The sequence below is a fragment of the Macaca nemestrina genome, chromosome 3 (assembly GCF_043159975.1).
Source record: "Macaca nemestrina isolate mMacNem1 chromosome 3, mMacNem.hap1, whole genome shotgun sequence".
In the NCBI taxonomy this organism is placed as follows: Eukaryota; Metazoa; Chordata; class Mammalia; order Primates; family Cercopithecidae; genus Macaca; species Macaca nemestrina.
In genome coordinates, this window is record NC_092127.1 from 64914196 (window position 1) to 64925644 (window position 11449).

The following is an 11449-nucleotide window of genomic DNA, read 5'->3' on the forward strand; positions in this document are numbered from 1 at the left end:
TTTGCTCAATCAAATTTGCATTGCTGTACCCTAGAAATTGGAAGAAGAAATCAATGAAAAACTGATTTTGTTTGCCTTTTCCAAACATATTGCATCATTTATGTAACCCAATTTAGTAACCCTATTTAAACTTTTTTCTTGATGTGAAGCACAAAGAACTTTGAGTTCGTTCTTTCTAATCTAGAGAACGAAAGGTCTTTAACAGTGACATAATCAAAATATTTCCAATAAAATTCTAAAATCAGGTACAATTAATATAATCACTATTCTACAGCATAAAAGTATCTCTATGTTAAGAAACTGCTCAGAAAACATAAAAAGTGCATGCAGTGAAGTAAGAACTAGGGAAAAAGCAAGAAAACACAAACCACAGTTTCAGCCTCTTCTACTTTTTGTCTACTATGTGTTTAAAACAGCTAAATATAAAAGTAAAAAGAGGCTTCAGTGGCATATCTCCTATAAAAAATAAGATATTAAAACCAGAAACCGTATTCACAATAATTTTAAGATGTGAATTGATATATTAAAATAAATAAAATGCGCCCCTCCCCCTCGCCGCCGACCGACTTCTTCCTTTTCAGAACCAGTCGTCTTCTTGTCGCGGAGATTTTCCTGCTACTGCTCCTGCTGCCGCCGCCACTACCGCTGGGTTCATTTGCCCCGACCCCTTCCCGCCGCACCGCCCCCAGCCCCACACAAGATGTCAGAGGATTTAGTAAAGCAGCTGGCAAGCTACAAAGCTCAGCTCCAGCAAGTTGAAGCTGCATTATCTGGAAATGGAGAAAATGAAGATTTGCTAAAATTGAAGAAAGATTTATAAGAAGTTATAGAACTAACCAAAGACCTTCTGTCAACTCAACCTTCTGAGACGCTTGCAAGTTCAGACAGTTTTGCTTCTACTCAACCTACTCATTCATGGAAAGTAGGAGACAAGTGTATGGCAATCTGGAGTGAAGATGGACAGTGTTATGATGCGGAGACTGAAGAGATAGATGAAGAAAATGGCACCGCTGCAATCACCTTTGCTGGTTATGGCAATGCTGAAGTGACTCCACCCTTGAACCTCAAGCCTGTAGAATAAGGAGGGAAGGCAAAGGAGGACAGTGGCAACAAACCCATGTCAAAAAAAGAAATGATTGCCCAGCAGCGTGAATATAAAAGGAAGAAAGCTTTGAAAAAAGCTCAGAGAATAAAAGAACTTGAGCAGGAAAGAGAGGACCAGAAAGTGAAATGGCAACAATTCAACAACAGAGCCTATTCCAAAAACAAAAAAGGCCAGGTAAAGAGGAATATTTTTGCATCATCTGAGAGTGTGACTGGCAAAGTTGGAGTAGGAACATTTGGAATTGCCGATAAACCTATGACACAATATCAAGATACCTCTAAATACAATGGCAGGCATTTGATGCCTCAATAATCAGAAAAACTATTGGATTTCATCTCTGCAGGGTTTTACATTTACCTTTTTATCCTTACATTTTTCTAAAGGTAAATTATTTGTTAGATGAGTAAGCAAGATACCATTGTCGTCATTGGTTGACTTCAGTAGAATGAAACGTGAAGAAATTGCATTTAATAACTGCTATTTGTTTAACTTTTCTCATTATCAGTACTACGGTTCCCTCAAAGTTTGTTGAATAAAGCAACTTTTGTAAATGCTGTTTCATACAGCACTTAGATGAATTATTGATCATCCTAATATCAAGTGCCTACTTAACCTATGGTATGTACTTTTTGTAAGTTGCAACTTGAAATTTTCAGATGCTTTGAACTTGACCCATACTCTAGCAATTCACTGGAACACCAAGGCAAAAACACCAACCTGCTAAAGAGATCCTTTCATTTTTCTTATTTTCAACTTTAAAACTTAGCTGTTGTTCAGTTAAGTATAAAAGATAGGCTAATTTGTAAATGGCAAAGTTTGTTTTGAGGTTTTTCCTCAAATACTTGTTTCCTAGGCCTATTAGGCCATCTCTAAAATTGATCTGTTTTGTTTTTATGTACTCTTAGTTCTATGTAAGAAACCTTAGGATGAGCTCCCTTTTCTAAGGTGTTTTTGTTTTTTGTATGTTTGCTTTTTTCCTGTTTTTGTTTTTGTTTTTTCTTTTCTCATTTACTGCAGTGGTACCATGTTTTGAATGTGTAATGTTTATATGGGAGAACAAAAAGCTGATGTATAGCCCTGTATACAGTGTAGATACTATTTTTGTAAAAAAAAAAAAAGGCTAAATTAATGAACAAGAGTACTGAATATTTCATCATTAAAAATTCTTGTATTTCTTGTGCATTAATCTGACCATAATTTCCCCGTATATTATGTTCATTCAGCTGTTTGTAATTTTTGTTAATTAGATCAAGTTGTCTGCATTTGTTGGTGTAAGTGAACATCACAGTTATCCTGAGTTGAGTTTAAGCCAAATACATGCATAGAAAAGCGTCTTCCTATTAATGGAAGAAGATAATTTTTAGGATGTGTATTATTTCAGTTTTGTATGTTTAATTTTTATTAAAGTGCTTTTAAAATTAAAAAAATAAATAAATAAAATGCAAACCTATATTGAATAACCTGTGGATAATTTACAACAAAGAATAATGACTATACATCAGCATTTGAAGCAATCACTACTAAGCTTCAAAGAAAAGGAGTAAACTAACCTTTCTCTTGGCAAAATAGATAGTAATTCACATTGTATTCTTTGATAGTTCCCATCTACTCCAAAGGAATTTCAGCACTGTCTTTCCTGGTCCTCCTTCGCTTCCCCGACAACCTAGACGGCTGGAAAGCCCTTATATTAGACTGTTAACATTGATTTTTTTTATTTATTTTTTTTTTTTTTTATTTTTTTGAGACGGAGTCTCTCTCTGTTGCCCAGGCTGGAGTGCAGTGGACGGATCTCAGCTCACTGCAAGCTCCGCCTCCCAGGTTTACGCCATTCTTCTGCCTCAGCCTCCCGAGTAGCTGGGACTACAGGCGCCTGCCACCTCGCCCGACTAGTTTTTTGTATTTTTTAGTAGAGACGGGGTTTCACCATGTTACCCAGGATGGTCTCGATCTCCTGACCTCGGAATTCTAGTAATTCTAATGGATTGAACAAAGCCAGGACACACAGCTTGTAACAACTCTTTCAGTGACCTATTATGGCGCTAAGCTTTGTTGTGACAGTTTTGCACAGAGTACATGCAAAAAAAAAAAAAATGCCATTACCTATTTTATTAAGAAAATTGTGTTGGTACTGTGTAAAAGGAAGAAAAGAACCTCTCAATACTTTATAAAAACATAAAGCAATAACCTAGATGTACTTTCTTTTTCAAGTTCACTATGTGGCAAAAATGGCAAAATATGCTTGGTAAGCAACTGGAGTTTTCAGTTTTGTGAGTATTTATCATTTTACAGCTCCCTTTAATGTGGCAGATGCATTTCGTTAAAACCAGTGGATTAGAAAATAAAACAATGAAAATTACTCTTCATGGGGAAGGCTCTGGATAAGAACATTTTATAAAAGCCTGGTTTGCTTTCAGCTACAACCACGTTTTAGAAATAAAAAGTTTGTGGCTAAATACGTGTGACCTTTTATTGTCTTTGACTTCTGTGGAAGTTTTCTGCCTTGCCTTGTCTTTTTTTTTTTTTTTTTTTTAGATGGAGTCTCTGTCTGTCTCCCAGGCTGGAGTACAGTGGCAGGATCTTGACTCACTGCAACCTCCACCTCCTGAGTTGAAGGAATTCTCGTGCCTCAGCCTCCTTAGTAGCTGGGATTACAGGCACCCACCACCACGCCTGGCTAATTTTTTGTATTTTTAGTAGAGATGGGGTTTCACTGTGTTAGCTAGGAAGGTCTCGATCTTCTGACCTTGTGATTCGCCCACCTTGACCTGCCAAAGTGCTGGGATGACAGGCTCAGAGCAATTAATCTAGTGATATGTCCAAGAGGTCTCTGCCCTGAGGAATCCAGTGCTGACCTATTATGCATCACTGTCTCCTGTACAGTCTAGCAGGATGGAAACTTTGTGCACTGGAACTTAAAAACTAGTAATCAGAAATTCAGTATTAAATATCACCAAAGACAGCCAAAGGCATTGGCTCATTGTTCCTGCCAAAACTAGTATTCCCTGAATAATATTAATTATGAAAAATGATAGAACAAATTTCTATAAGTCATGTCTTTGTGAAATAAATGAATTTCTTTTTACAATATACATTCACATGAATAGGTTCTTCAAAATAGGTACTTTATTGTGATTTCTTTCAAAACCAGTTTATTTGAACATGTTTTTAAAACCACAGTAAGGACCTTGTTAGAATCACCATATAAAATTATAGTTATAGATGGGTTCCACTACTGGTATCTCTTACTCTGCAGATTTTGAAGATACCCTTGATGATTATTAAAACTTCTCGTTCCTTAGCAGAGAGAAGCTGACACACATACAAGTAAAGTAAGAATTGACAGGCTTTTACGGATAAGTAGAGAGGGACTGTTCTGACATCCATGCCTTGTAAGTTTAGAATTCTAAATTATTTCACCAGAAAAACTAAACTATCGTACCTTTTCTATGGCAGTATATTAGACCATTTTTACACTGCTATAAATACCCAGGACCAAGTAATTTATAAATAAAAGAGGTTTAGTTGACTCACGGTTCCCCATGGCTTGGAAAGCCTCAGGAAACTCACAATTATAGTGGAAGGTGAAGGGGAAGCAAGGCACATCTTACATGGTGGCAGGAGAGAGAGAGAGAGAGCACAAAGGGGAAATTGCCATGCTTTTAAACCATCAGATCTCATGAGAACTCATTTACTATCACAAGAACAGCATGGGGCAAACTGCCCTCAATTCGAGATGAGATTTGGGTGGGGAAACAGAGCCAAACCATATCCAACAGGAACCCTCAACTTTGATTTGATTGGTGTTTGAATTAATCTCAAGTAGAACCCAAGAAAAATGTCAGATGATAGGAGTGGCTCAACCTACATGTGCTGAGTATATTGGTAAACCTAAGGTCTCCCCACCCTATGCCTTCTCCATACCTACTATTATCTAGGAGGACTTTAAAAGAGCTTCAGTGTATCTTAGCCTCCTATTTCTGACAGGCTGGAATGTGCTGGAGAGAGAAATGTTGAAGTTACATGACTGAAAGTTTATAAATAATGTAGTAAAGTTCTAGAAAAGATTGTGGAAGTACTGACTTTAGACCACTTCCATTGTATAGTGGGATGAAGATAAACCCTGGCACACTGGTATGTGAATTTGTAGAGGAAGTGGTGGTGTAGGGAAGAGTACAAAGAGAGTTGAGTGATGTCTATCTAACGGCTTTTAGTTTTTCTGTGAAGCATAAAACTAGCTCATTAATTTATAAGGAAGGAGCATGAAGTAATAAATTAATAAAAGTGAAAAATATTTTAAGCAAAAAATAGTTTGGGGCATAATTTTGAAGTGTCATGAATAATAGTATAAAAACTTTGAATTTCTATCACTGAGAGTGAGTCATTTTACCTCATTTTAGACTGGAATAGCAACTGTTAAATTTGCAATTAAAAAGTCATTGATAATCTTAATGGGAGCCATTTCAGTAAGGGAGAAAGTCAAATTGAAATAAATGGAGCAATAACAGAGTAGAAGAAATGGGAATACAGAGATGGATTCAAAAGTATGGCTCTAAATGAAGCAAATTCTTTGACCCAGAAATTCTACTCCTGGGAATATATCCTAAAATGTTTAAAGATTTGGCATGTTTTTCATCATGTTCCCTCTTCAAGTTCTGACACATGCAGTATATTCACAAGAATATTCAAATGAAAACTAATTGTATTAATCCACACAAGCATAATATGATAACCAAATTGTGATTGTTTAGGAAAGCCTTAAGAGGAGAACATAACTTGACCTCAGATTGAACTGGGGCCCCCTATCCTTACCCTAATGTGTGTTTTAGGGTGTACATGTTTAGCAGACCATTGGGAAAGTGAGTAGGGTAGAAGTGGTAGCAAGTGTAAGAGAGCATGCAAAAGTGAGAACCAACAAGACACACACGCATGCACACACGGCGGAGTGGGGAGAGAGGTAAGGTGGGGAGGAGAGACAGGGGGAGAGAGAGAGAGAGAGAGAGAGCGCACCTTGATCTCTAAAACAGAAACTTTTCTGGATGGGCAGAAAGAAAGAATATTGAGCTGGCCTCTAGAATGCCAGGCCTACTCAAGGAGTCATAGAAGTGCCAGTGTACCCAGTGTGCCTGAGTACTGCAAACTCCAGAAAGACAAAAATTATACCTGGTTTTGTTCACCATTGTAACACTAGCACAATACCCGACCTAATGCATATTCACTGAGCGTATTAATTAAAGAATACAGATGTCCAAAAAACTATTTCAAGATGTCATATTTTGACCAAGGAGATATGAAATACAGGAAGGACTGATAATCGATGAACACATGTGCATATACTTGAAGCAATTATTTTCAGTTTGCCTTCTTTATGGACATGCCAGCACCAATTGTGATTAGTCAATGTCCGTATTTTATAGGTAGTTTAATTGTTTGAATTTTTCCCCTGGGTTAGGGCTTAAATGAGAAGGTAGTTTAGGGAAAAACATTACTTTTTTATCAAAAATATCTTATTTTTATCAACATGGATTATCAAATTTGTTAGACAAAGGTTTCCATAGTAATGTTTAGTGGTTTTGAATGCTATTGTCACTCTTTCCAAATGTTCTGAAAACATTGTTTTTATACTTGATGGTGAGCATTACATGAAAATAATTTTGAAACATTTTAGAAAATCTAGTTTCATTGTTAAAAATACTGTATATATTCAAGATATGTGTTATTCTAGCCAATTTATCTCTTTTACTACATTTTGTGTTACAGTCTTCTTCAAATGATACTTTGATATGTTCTCTATAATTCATAGAGGAAAGAACAGAAGCTCATGTAATACCTTCATTTAGTCAAGACATTTATTGAGCACCTACTATGTGCTGTACTCCTAGGTATAGTGGATAAAATGATGGCAAATGGCAACATGTTTTCAAGAGTCAACACAGAATTACGTTAATCACTTAATTAAGGTGGGGTGCGGAGGCTCATGCCTGTAAACTCAGAACTTTGGGAGGCGAAGGTGGGTGGATCACCTGAGGTCAGGAAATCGAGACCATCCTGGCTAACACGGTGAAACCCCATCTGTACTAAAAATACAAAAAATTAACCAGGTGTGGTGGTACATGCCTGTAATCCTAGCTACCGGGGAGGCTGAGGCAGGAGAATCACTTCAACCCTGAAGGCTGAGGTTGCAGTGAGCCAAGATCACCATTGCACTCCAGCCTGGGTGACAGAGTGAGACTTCATCTAAAAATATATATATATATATATATATATATATATATATATATATATATATATATATAAAATTAAATTACTGATTCTATAATTACATACTAGAGGAAAGGAACATGTTCTAAACTTCTACCTCAGAGAAGTTTGACCAAATAACTGAGATATGAGGGATGAGCAGGAGTGCAGGAGAAAGTCATCCATGCAAAGAAAAGAAGTTTTGAATAGGTCCTTTGACAGAAGGGAACATGGTGTACCATGAACAACTCCTTTGTAGATGGCATTAATGGAACCTCAGGGGTTACTCTTTGGCTACTTACATGGCCTATGGCTATAGCCCTGCAAGTATTGCTCAAGGAATGACAGTAGTGCAAGGGGAGGATGGAATGACAGACAGGAGCTAGCCTATGCTGGGAATGTAAAGCATTCTAAGTATTATTGCCCATTTCAGATTTTTAAATGGAAAAGTTACACAGATTTGGGAAAATCTCTCTAACTAGGCGCAGAGAATAGAGTGGAAGAAGTACAAGGTGAAATAAGGGAGAGCAGGTAAGCAGTTAGAGTAGTTGTCCAGTTGAGAGAAGATGGTGACAATGAAAGTAGAGATAGCCTCATGGACTGACAAAGATAGTATCACTCTTAAACTTTATTTATTCCTACGTCCAAGCTAATGTATACTCCTCTCTACACAATCACTACCAGGTTATTATATACATACCCTCTTGAGCACCTTCCAATGTTGATATAAACAAAAATCATATATAGGCTAGTATAACTAAGCAATAAAACACCTAGCCTGGACTCAGAAAGTTTGGTTTTAAATCTACTACCACCTTGCATGGCTATGGGAAAGTCTCTTAACCAATCCATGTCTCAGTTTTCTCTTTTGTAAAATACTTAAAATAGTATCTACTTTAGAGAGTTATGAGAATTGAATAGAATAATGTACTTTTAGGATCTATAATAATATTTAGCAGTAAAAGCCCAATAATTAGATTTCCATGTTAATAAATGATGAAATTTGATTTGTAAAGCTACAAAACAAACATCTGAATCAATTGATCATATTATTTTATGATCATTTCAGGATAAAGTGAATATTTTATAGTGTACTATATTGCAGCCTTTCTTTTCACATATTAAGATCCAAGGTACTTTTTATCATTAAAAATTCTATTGTTCATTTTATATTGTAGTGATCGTGACATAAAATTTTGGTGTAGGATAAATACTGGGATACCAAATAACCTATCTTAACTCTGGATAATTAATACTTTAACATATCTTTAAAAGTTAATTTATATTAATTATATTTAAAACTCTGACATCTATGAAATAGAATGTAAAATGAAGTTCAATTCACCTATAATAGAGAAATAAAGCTGATAACTTGAGAATAGTAAGATTTATGGAGCTTTTTAATCCTCCAAAATTACTTTATTGTTTCTCATCTATAAGGTGAGAGCCACAGACAGAATATTGCCCAATTTTATGCCAACTGTTTGGTATAAAATATATTCACTTTTTATTGAAGTATAAGATTTCTTATTATTGTGATATATTTTTTGCCAAAGACATAAGAATCTGTGTATCATCCCAAGCAGAGACAATTCTTCATCCTTTCTCTTTAACATAATATAGGTTTTAAGGGCATTAGGATGACCAAAGTAGTGATAATAATAATTTCTGAAAAAGCCAGTTCAATTATCCTCATCATTGAAAAATGCCATAAACATGTTTTACGTTGTCACATTTCTAAAATACAGAATGTTGTATGTGTTTTCAAATTTTGTGAAATAGTAAATTTAAGCATAATCTAGCATTCCATTTATAGTGTTGGTTACTCATTTTACTTTTTAATACTAAAGAAAATAAAAATTCTGTCCATGTTATTGCTGCCTCAAGTCCTAAGTTTTATTTACGGCCATTCATTTGCAATGAACAAAGATAATTCTTAATGTCTCTTTTACTCCTTAAAAGATTGATAATTACTGACAATAAAACATAGAATGATTTAAGGTTTAAGAAATATAGGAATTCCCTTTCCTATAATTTATATTTATTTATTTATTAATTAATTGTTTCAAAAGAATTTACCATGTGCCTTTTAAATGATGGTGAAATGCACTCCACCAAATTCTGAGGGTAAAGTGTTTAAAGAAAATAACCCTTGTACCTACACAGAATGCTTTCCAAAGTATGAAAGTATAATGTGCACAAGTAATTTATTACGCACATAGTGCATATGGGAAAAAGATCAAGAGATAACTTGGACTGGTAGTTAGGTGACATATCACAAAAGGCCATATACAAGATATTAGCTCTAACACAGATTAAAGGCAGTCAATGAGAAAAAAATTTTAACAAAGAAGAATGATGTTCATACTTTTCTGTATTCAAAAGATCATTTTTGCAGTAGCATGGAAGGTAGATTGCTCTGCAATAGTGTAGAAGATGGTGGAAACTGGAGCAGGAGTACCAGAAAAGAGAGATAATGAAAATCCTAACTAAACAGTGATGATGAAAAAGTGAAGTAAGGAGAGATATAAAATATATTTAGTAGGAAAAAATATAGTTTATTATCAAGAGAAAAAGAAAAAATGATGTGTGTAGTGAATCCTAGGTTTTTGACTTGGGCAACCAAGTAGATAATGTAGCCAAACAGTAAGAGGGAACCAGGAGGAGGAACAGATTTGTGTGGGATGGAAAGATATGTTCATTTGAATTAAAATGAAAATATCATGTTGTGGCTATATTAAATGAGGTTGCTTTTTATAAAAGTAGTTCTGTGGTTCCCTGTGTTAGTCATAGTACATTTATTTATTCAACAAGAGTTCCTGAGTAATAGCAATGCCAAAGCAGAGTAATGGATAGGGGGGGATAATACAATAATGAATATGTATGGTCCCTGCTTTTAAAAAGTTTGAGTATGAGAGTGGAAATAAGCTCCACAAATAATCAGTATTTATCATTAGAGATGTCCAAACCAATTGCTATGAGAATTCAGGTAAGAAAGAATTTATTTGGTGACAAGTTTAAGGAAATACACTTTTTTTTTTTTAAATGGGATTTAAATTATACCTGAAAGATAGAAAGAAGAAACAGAATTTTGATAGGTTAAAAAAATGTGGGAAGGACATGCTAAAAGAGGGAAGAGAACGGGCACATGCAGGGAAGGCGAACCACATAGAAACATCTAGTGGTTACCCAGTTTGACCAAAGTGGAAATTATATTTAGAGTAATGATGAGTATTAGTATTGGAAACCAAACTTGATCTTGAAAGAGGTCAGAGAATCAGGATTCGGCTTGGTAGCAGTGAGAATCTACTGAGAGTTTCTGAGAAGGGGGAGATGAATGACCTATCAGAGCTGTTCTTACTAATATTAATTTTGAAGCTGATTTACAAAGAGACCATTTAAGGGACTCCAGCTGGTATAGGAAAGAGGAAAGAGGAAGACCAATTTATGGGTCTTGTTAGATTGTTAGAATTGACAGAAATGAAATTAAAAAAGACACAATGGTGTCAAATCAATATTACTGAATGTATCCTAGTGACATTAACTAAAATTAGGAGGACAGAAAGTATTTTTGTTGAAAATAGTGAGATAAGCCATGGATGAATTTCACTGATCACCCAAGTGGTGTTGTACAACAACCTTTTGCAAACAAGAAACAAAAGTCAAAAAAGAGTTTAGGCCTAGATTTATATGTTTGTAGGATTATGAAAATCAGAAAAAAAATTATATCCTTTGTGGGAATAATGATTCAGTCTTTATGATATATATTCTGAATCATCTATTTATAATGTTTTCCCTATTTCAGGTGACTAAACTCTTTAGGTACAGAGATTCTTTGTTTCCCAAGCACCTAAAATATAATGTTTGATCAGGCTCTTTTGGTTTCAAGGAACAAAGTCATTTAAACAAGCTCAAGTAGCAGAGATTTAACATAAGGCTCAGTGAGAGAGATGAGACATACAGAAATAGCTGAGTAAGATCCAGAGTAGAATCAGGACATGTGGGGATTGGAACTAGATTCAAGGCAGCACTAGGAACATCAGAAGTAAAAATTCATGATTCTTCAACGAACATGGTCCCACTAGTTTCATTCCTGTGCCTCCTTTT

General features: G+C 35.3%; 1 pseudogene; it reads left to right on the top strand.

Annotated features, from left to right (window-relative positions):
- The first annotated feature begins 565 nt into the window (after positions 1–565).
- Positions 566–1645, top strand: LOC105486116 (survival of motor neuron-related-splicing factor 30 pseudogene; annotated as a pseudogene).
- The last annotated feature ends 9804 nt before the right edge of the window (positions 1646–11449 follow it).